General features: G+C 50.2%; 1 protein-coding gene across 1 annotated transcript in view; it reads right to left on the reverse strand.

Moving 5' to 3' along the window:
* LOC119973325 (golgin subfamily A member 6-like protein 7) overlaps window positions 1-9051 on the reverse strand; it is a 60487-nt gene extending 51436 nt beyond the window's left edge. Inside the window, exon 1 of the mRNA XM_038811198.1 lies at window positions 8927-9051. The gene's annotated coding sequence lies outside the window, so the exon portion shown is untranslated. The remainder of the gene's footprint in view (window positions 1-8926) is intronic.
* Between the last annotated feature and the right edge of the window lie 382 nt (window positions 9052-9433).

The following is a 9433-nucleotide window of genomic DNA, read 5'->3' on the forward strand; positions in this document are numbered from 1 at the left end:
TTCATTAGGACTGGATGATGGGTAAGTTCTCAACCCTTAACCCTCGAGGGATAGCAATGGCGGAGGAGGGTTCATCAGATATGTGACTCTCTGTGCATCTGGGTTTACTCATTGATAGTGTCCCAAACCAAAACAAGCATGTTAGGATAAGAGCCCGGGGGCTGGATTCTCTGCACCCCAATGCCGAAATCGAGTCTGGCACCGGGGAATAGAATGCACTTCCGCGCATGGAATCAGGACCAGCGCCGGTTCCCCGATTCTCCTGGCCTCGAAAAGCAGCATACTCCCGAATCTAATGTGATCTTGCCGTTCGGGATACTCGTGCGGCAGCTGCAGACTCAGTCCGTGACCACCATGTTTGGGATCGGGCTGATCGGAGGGCGGGGGGGGGCCTCATATGGGACCAGGCTATTTTTGGGCAGGTGGTCAGGGTCAGACATGTGGCCGATCGAGGGCACTATTTACGAGGTCCAGCTCCACGGTCTGAGTCTGCCATGGAGCACGGCGCGTCGCTGGAGGCCACCGCAGTGCGCATGCGCGGCCTCTGACCCTTCGGGCCCCTGCTAGCCCCCTGCAGGGTTATGAATAAGTGGCCTTTTCACGGCGTGGGGACATAGTCTCAAAAACGGAGAATCCAGCCCGTGGTCTCTATTTTCTTTGCAGCAATGTTTGTATCCTTATATGGTGTAGGAAACATCCAGCCTCAACTCACATCACTGTTCTTCCTTGCTAGACTTTAAGTTGTCAGAGTGAGCATATTACCAGGACACTGATGACCACAGTTAATATCTGCCTCAGTGAGTCATGAGCACTTAAATTTTCAAGGTGTGAATGCAGGACCATCCTCTCAGCGATGGTTCAGGTATTTCCTCAGAAGTCAGAAAATGGCTTGGAGGCTGAGAGGAGATGTCTCCAAATGGTTTGGCTTACTTTTACTTCTCTTGGAACCTTTCAGAACCAGCCCCTCACATCTCCCCTCCTCCATGGCATCATACCATCATGTTGTCCTTCAGTAGCCCCCTGGGTCTCCTGTAACTCCTCATCTTCATCTTCCAAGGAGGGCTCCTCCTCTTCCAATTCACCCTCTGGCAGGACCTCACCACTCTGCACAGCCAGATTGTCAAGGGCACATCAAACTACGATTGTGCGGCAAACTCTCTCCGGCGAGTATTGCAGACAGTCATCTGAGTGGTCCAGCCATCTGAATCACATTTTCAGCAGTCTTATGGTCTGCTCATGTGAGGTGGTGTGAACAGAGTTGTACCTTTCCCCGGCTGGAGGAGTGACTAACCAGAGTCATGATCCAGTGTTTAAGTGGGTAGTCCTTATCCCGCAACAACCATCCAAGCAAACCTTCTGGCCCCTCGAAGATCCCAAGCACCTGGGAGTGATTGAGGATTTAGGAGTCATGGCAACACCCAGGCAACAGTGCACACACGTGCAGTATTTGTTTTTGATGGTCATGCACCAACTGCATGTTAATGGAATGGTAGCCCGTGTGGTTGATGGAAATTAAAGGGTGCTGACAGGGGGCTTGTATAGAGACATGGATGCAGTCTATTGCTCCCTGCACTCCAGGGAACCCAGAGATATGTCTAAAGTCTGTGTATCTCTGAACCTGGCTATCCTCCTCCGAAGAAAGGTTTACATAATGATGGACACTCCGGCAAAGGGCATTGGTCACCTCCTAAATGTTTTGCCAGCTAAGAAATGCCATATAGATCCCCAGTTTTCCCCCAAAAGACCCAGAGGCAAATAAGTTGAATGCTGCCATCTTCAGGGCGACTGGCAGGGGGAACCCTCCAAATCCACGTGGCATCAGGTCTTCACTGAAAATGTTGCCTATGTGGTGGGCAAGAATTTCCGGACAATCTCAATCATGCCTGCTTTACCTCACACTCATTTGCAGATAGGAGACTCATCGATGATGGACACTTGGAGTTGCCAGTTATCCCTGCAGTCTGGGTCTATGCTCCTCAGCCTCTGCTTGATGCTCACGGTAGGGCAACACGGTAGGGCAGTATGGTAGGCCAAGTGATTAGCACTGTGGCTTCATAGCGCCAGGGTCACAGGTTCGATTCCCTGCTTGGTCACTGTCTGTGCGGAGTCTGCATGTCCTCCCTGTGTCTGCATGGGTTTCCTCTGGGTGCTATGGTTTCCTCCCACAGTCCAAAGACGTGCAGGTTAGGTGGATTGGCCATAATAAATTGCCCTTAGTGACCAAAAAAGGTTAGGAGGGGTTATTGGGTTATGGGGATAGGGTGGACATGCGGGCTTAAGTGGGTTGGTGCAGACTCGATGGGTCGAATGGCTTCCTTCTGCACTGTATGTTCCACGTTCTCACGCTTCTCCCTGGCTTTGTCCCACATGCAGTGCCTCCTACTGGAGCTGTGCATGCAAACACCTTTCCCTCCTCCCCTTCCTGCATCGACTAGGATTCTGAGAAAAGCTGCCTGGACCACTGGACCCATTATCACTTTTGCAGCTATCTGAAAAGATACATTGAAGATCAGAATGGTAAAAGGGTGCTGAAAAGAAAGGCGTGAGCGAGGGGCCTATGGGGCAGCTAAGCATTGTCAGCCTAGATTGAATTGTTCTTTTTGCTATCTTACCCCTGGGACTCTACAACACACAAGTGTCAACAGCATTCCACTCTACAGTGGGGTGAGAACTTGTGAATTACATCATTGAACCACTGTGGCTCTGAACTCCACTCATTGACTTGACATCACTATGAGCTATCGCTTGCTCATGGCCAATGAATGGGATCTGTTTGGCTACTGATGAATGGCTTTAAATGTTAACTCGGGACTTCCCTTGTTATGGGCCAGGGTTTAGAGAACCCCAAAGTGTATCATGGAGTTCACCTGACCCACAACTTTTAATAGATTGTGGTATGGGGAGCACACGGTGTGGTACAGCAGAAATCAAAAAGTATTTTTTAAAAGCAAAACAATGTTTATTCCATGAACTCAAGTTAACCTTTTTAAAACAAACAGTAAACATCTTAGCAACCGTTAATTCAAATACAACCCCCAAAGACTACAACACTAAGTAAACCTTTAAGCTTTCCTTTTTAACATCCATAAGACTGAAAACACCTTTCAACAGAAGCACATTAGGTTTACATTCACTACTGAGAACATTTATAATTCTGAATTCATCAAATGGTCAAGAGATAGTCTTTTGATGGCAGAGAGAACAGCAGTACAGCTGCTGTGTCTGGCTTCAGCTCCAACACTGAAAATGAAATTAAAACACACCCTGCAGTCTGCTCAAGAACGAAAGTAAAAAGCTGACAGACAGCCAGCTCCACCCACTCTCTGACATCACTGATAATATTCATTTCTTAAAGGTACATTTCTTAAAGGTACTGTCACATGAAACCCTTCACTGATGAGATGGCAGAATTAATGCAGCTGTGCTCCCTTCACTATAGCCTTCACTCCCCCAGGCTGCCTTCCACTATGTTGCTTTTTAAACTTTTGACCCTCCCAGACAGAACTGATCTTACTTTTGATTTAGAAAGACTCCATTTTACCTGAGTGTCGAGATGGTGGTGCTCAAACTTTATTACGGAGTTCGACACTTCCTCCCTCACTGTCCGTGCATGCATCTGGTTTACCTGGAGCTTCACAATGTGCAGGTAGAGATGCCACCCCCCACTAATACTGGATCCTGTCATTGTGGTGGTGGACAATGACTCATTCTCCCCTGAACTTATCACCTGTGAGGTGCCCATGCCACAAGTGGACCTATACCCACCCAATCTGGAGGCCCTGCACACCGTAATTTATAATCTTTATTATCATCTTTATTAGTGTCACAAGTAGGCTCACATTAACACTGCAGTGAAGTTACTGTGAAAATCCACTAGTTGCCACAATCCAGTGCCTATTCAGGTACACAGAGGGAGAATTCAGAATGTCCAATTCACCTAACAAACAAGTCTTTCGGGACCTGTGGGAGGAAACCGGAGCACCCGGAGGCAACCCACGCAGACACGGGGAGAACATGCAGACTCCGCACAGACAGTGACCCAAGCGGGAATCGGACCCCGGACTCTGGCGCTGTGAAGCAACAATGCTAAGACTGTTGTATCACGCCACCACTTTACAGAGGTCCTCCCCTACATGGCAACTTCACATTCCCACCCTGCATTATGTTCCTAACTACAGGCTTCAGACCACTGTGACCCTCACCATAGCGTCTTTGGCACAATACAGAGCTGCCAAGCCCAGGGACATTGATTGTAGGACAGCCCTGCAACCAAGCTGTGGATTCTTCCTGTAGAGCACACAGACCTTGCCCCTCCCTCTACCTGGGGTGCATCCAGTGATTGCTCCTGCTGTATGCCCACTGCTCTCTACACATGACCCCTGCACTGTCTGTCATAGTGACTCCTTTCCATTTCACAGCAGGAATGCCTGCACTGTGTGATTCCTGTCTGCCAGCACCTGAACTTACATGGGAACCTTGACATAGTTCCTGTTTCCAATGAAGACGAAGGACAATAATGACCTTCACAAATCACTGCATCATGACTTGTTTAGTGCGAACCATGACTAATGTGCCACATTAACGGGCACCCACCCCATAATCTAAAGTCTGTGTGCATCTCCTTCCAATAAATAATGTGCAATGAAATTGACCCCCTTGGTTGTCCGCATTTCATGCAGCCTTGTCGTGGTCCATCTGCCCTCCCTTTGGTCTTCCCTCTGCCTTCCATTGTTCGTTCTCTTCATCCACCTTACTGCCCCTCTGTCTGCCATCATGAGCCCATGCCCTTTTGCCTCCCCCACCCCCCTCCTTGCACAGCCCTCATTCGGCACTGTCATTTAATGTTTGCCCTTTCCACTACCTTCTTCCACATGCCCCTCTCGTCTTTATCAGCCCATCTCTGACCTCACCTCATAGTCCAGGCCCGGTCGAGCTCCAGACCTTTGTAGCAGTGGCTGCATGAGTCCCACAACAGTCTAGATAGATACAGGGGTAAGAGACCACTGTACTCCCCAACCCCATACTCAATACTAATCCCAATTGGTGACACAGGAGGGTCCATGTGTCCAGCAGGAGGGTGCTGTCCATGAAGACCAGCATTCATGAGATGCAAATGAACGCAAATCATGTTCACGCCATCCACCAGCGGGAAGGCTGATGCGCCATTAACCTGCCTTTGGGAGAATTGTAATAAGTGAAACTTTACCATATTGTTTCAAAATGTCGGTTCCGGTGAGAAAACCAGGGAGGATCCCATTGATGCCAACAGTGGGAAAACTCACCCGTGCTCATGCCAGCTTGCCCCTAATTCACTCACCCCAGGAAAAATTAATCTTTGTGATCAGTGGGGTGCACCATTTAAACACCTCGAAGCACTTGTTCCATGTCCAATCGGAGGGGCGGGGGCAGGCTGCCAGAAAGACTGCACCACATTTTACAAATTCCCTTCCCACTCACATCCCACGCATGTCAGACTTCATCCCCATCTGACATGACCCGACTCCCGCCTACGCTCTCCCCATCTTCCTCATTGCAAGACAAACTCGAGTACAACAGGCGTGAGTGGGCACAGCCGGGTGACATGATGCCGGAGCTCAAAACCCTAACCCCATTTGAAGAATGAGCACTTGAGCTGACCTGACCACCCTCCCGTCCCCTGGACACCACGGGACCTGAGCAGATCCGAGGCAGACATCTCAAAGACCAGGACTGAAGAGGAGTCACATCTGTCCCCTGCACCCTCCACCAGCACAGATGCTCACACCTACCCGGGATTAAGTATTGGTTGGCTTCTGGGTCACTTACTGGTGAGCACCTCATGATCCACAACAGGCAGAAGCAGGGATGTCCCAGGGAATTGGCAATCAAGAGGGATGTCGGAGACCAGCACTCAGCTGAGCCCCAGTCCGATGACGTGCCATTAGGTACGGTCATCCCAGAGATGCTGGAAATGCAAAGGCAAAGTTGCAAGCATTAGGAAGGGATGACAGCATCCCTCCTCAGACTGCAAGGCCGACTGTTGGAGTCCCATCGTCTTCTATCTGAGGAGATAGTGACATCACTCCAAAGCAACAAGGCCAACACTGCAAGGGTGGCGTCCACAGTGGAAACTTTGATGCAGAATGTGCGCTCCATGGCGGGGGATGTCTGCTCCATGGTTCAGCTCATGACCTCCGTGGCTGAGGGCATGAGCTTCATGGTGCAGGGCTTCAACTGCATGGTGCAGACACTAGTGGGAATCCACGAGTTTCAATGCTAGAGGACAGCGGGATCCTAGATCTCACTCGAGATATCCCATGGAGGAGCCCAAGGGCACACAAATGTAAGAGGATCGGCAGGAATGCAGCCCGGAGACTTCCATCCAGGGAACTCTGGGGGTGTCCAGCCAATCTGACACCCACTCCCTGTGAGCAATCTACATTCAGCCCTGCACATCAAGTAGGTTGCACAGCAACATCCAGCTGCCCAAAAGCAGGCCAGAGCCTCCAGGTCCTGGTCGCCAGGGGACACCCGCCAAGGTCATCTCAAGCAACAGGGTGTGTAAGTCAGCTGGCTGCCTCAACCTCAGCGGGGATACGTCTGGATGTGGTGGGAGGGTGAGGAAGAGTATGAATCGGTAGGCATCTAGTGGGTGCGGGTGAACCTCGGCAGCATTAGAGAAAAGTCACCATTGTAATAACTAGCTAGCATTAAACATCGCTTTGAACACACATAAAGAGCCTCAGAGCCCCTTGCAAACTGGTTCTTTCTGCCTGAGCGAGAATGGAAGCACAATGTCTCTCCCATCTCCCACATTGGCGACATAGTAACCCACATCTCTCCTAGCTCAGGCCTGCAGCCTCACCCCCCCCCCCCCCCCCCCCCCCCAAATCCCCATGCATGGAAGATTCCCCCCAACCCACAACAGAGCTCAGGTCTCCCATGTATGCCATCGGCTGAAAATGTGGAATTGTCTGTCCACTTCGTCAAGGGGCGACGAAACACATGAGGACCCCTGACCTCGGATGAGGCACTAGCAGCTGAGATGTGTTATTCTGCCTCTGTGGGCCCCCAGATCACCCTGTTCAGCAACAGTTCTCTGTCAGGCAGGAGTCAGACATTTCGTGGAGGTTAAGGTGAGCATTGTTCTGTCCTCACTGCAAGTCATTTTCATTATCCTGCAGCCTTAGCGCTCTGCCCATGAATAGAGCGACCATGTCGATGACCTCCTGCAGGCCCCACAGTAGTGAGAAGTCAGACACTATGTTGGGAGAGGTCTTCACAGCCTAGTCCTGGTTGTTACTAAATTTAAAGACTCTGAAGGTGCCCCTAGCCCTGCACCCCATGCAGGCCTCGGCCATCACCCGAGGTCCTTCCTCCTCCTCCTCTGCGGGATGTCCCTCGTCGCCTTCCTCGACATCTTCTTCATCTGAAGAGATATGGTGCTCCTCCATCTCATCCTAGTCTAGCTGCCCTCCCTGCTGGAGTGCCTGGTTGTGGCAGAGGGCAGCAGACCATTCTAATGCAGCGCATTCTCTGGGGAATGTATTGGTGGGTTCCCTCTGACCGGTTCAGGCACCGGAACTGTATCTTGACATGTCCAAAGGCCTGCTCAACCAGCTCATGCATTGACACATGAGCCTGAGAGTAGTGACTCTCAGCAGGTGTTTGTGGCCTCCACACTGCATCATTGGCCACCTCCTGAGTGGGCACCCTTTGCCTCTGAGGAGCCTTTCCTCCAGCCGCTGCTCTCCCTTGAAAACGGCTAGGGCGAGTGCCCCAAGATGTAACTGTCATGAACGCTCCCCCGGAATCGGGCACAGGCCTGCATGATATGCATCACATGATCACAGATGAGCTGGATGTTGAAGGAGTGGTATTCCTTGCACTTCACAAATAGCGCCCCATGCCGCATGTGGGTGCCTTCGGTGACACTCTGCATTTAGGGCATCCCTGCTATATGGGCAAAGTCCATGACTCAGGTGTCTTGGCTTTCCTGGTCTAAGTTTATATAAATGTGGGCCCTTTGCAAATAATGCATTTGTAATCTCCCTTATGTACTTGTACATGGCTGACTGGGATATACCTCATACCTCACTGTACAACCCTGAAATGAGCTGCTGGCAGAGAATTTTAAAGCAGCAGTAACTTTCAAGGCCACAGGCAATGGATGACCTCCCAATCCATGTGGTGGGATCATTTACCCATGCACATCCCTCCTTTGTGAATGGCTTTCCGCTCGGCCTCACTCCCTCCCCTGTCTCACAATTGCTACTTGCCCACATCTGCCCTTGTCAACTCCACCTGAATGAAACACTTCGACCCTTCAGAGAGGCAAAGCAGGGAAGAGGTGCTGGAGACTGGTGAGGCCTCTGCCCCCCTTGCGCTTGCCAGAGAGGAGAGACGGTGGGGCGGGGGGGGGGGGGGGGGGGGGGGGTGGTGGATGCGTGGACATTTTCAGCTCATGAGAAAGGAGTGAGGTCAGTGATGCACGATCAATTGTACAAAGACTAAGGTTTTATACAACTATGGCTTTGTTGCAGTAAGGTGTGTGGCCTCCCACAGCAGCTGGCTAAATGGCTGCTGAATACAGGACACACTCCTCCTACTGGGCGGAGCAAGCTGGCAGGGGCTACCGGCAAACCTGTAGTACAGGTCCTACCTTACATCACCTAATACAGGTGTAGCAATGGTTTGACAGAATCCCAAATTTTTATATCACACACAACAATTTGCCTATTGGAACTTGTGCCCCACCCCTATAAATGAGAGGATCAGAGTGAGGGAAACAGCAAATATTTACGGGCTTGAAAACAGGTTTTATTTTACATAAGGTCCGGGTAGCATCAAGGCTGGAGGACGCAGACCCTGAAAGTGATGGGTTTTGCTGCTTCTCAGGGTTCTGCTTCTCCTCAGAAAAAAATGTCTCTTGACGTTTTACACCCACCTGAACAGGTCTTCATTAAACATTTAATGTGAAAGGCTCCTCCCTCAGTACATCACCCAGACCATGGTCCCAAGACTGGATAGTGGCGCTTAAACGCACAGCATTCTGATCTGAAAGCAAGAGCATTACCATGAGCCAAGCTAATATTATGAAGTCTAGGAAGCAATTACAGTAGTTTCTGCTGTCATTGAACATGACTTAAAAATGGTGACTTCCTCAAGTGGAATGTGAACACAGCAGCTAATTAATTACAAGAGGTTGACCGCTTACATTGATAAAAATCAAAGCCATGTGTACTTGTGGCGTAATCTAGAGGTACCATGGTACTGGCAGTACTTTTATTTATACACTGGCAGCAGATGTGTCTTCACTTATTTTACAAAGTGAACCAACTCTTTGCTTATTGGTCCTCAGTCCAAACTGATCTGAGAATGGATATCCCTAGTTTGGAAATATTCCTTGGGATGTTAAAGTTGGGTTAATCTCTACAGTTTGCGTGGAGCTGCA

This window comes from Scyliorhinus canicula, chromosome 11 (assembly GCF_902713615.1).
Source record: "Scyliorhinus canicula chromosome 11, sScyCan1.1, whole genome shotgun sequence".
In the NCBI taxonomy this organism is placed as follows: domain Eukaryota; kingdom Metazoa; phylum Chordata; class Chondrichthyes; order Carcharhiniformes; family Scyliorhinidae; genus Scyliorhinus; species Scyliorhinus canicula.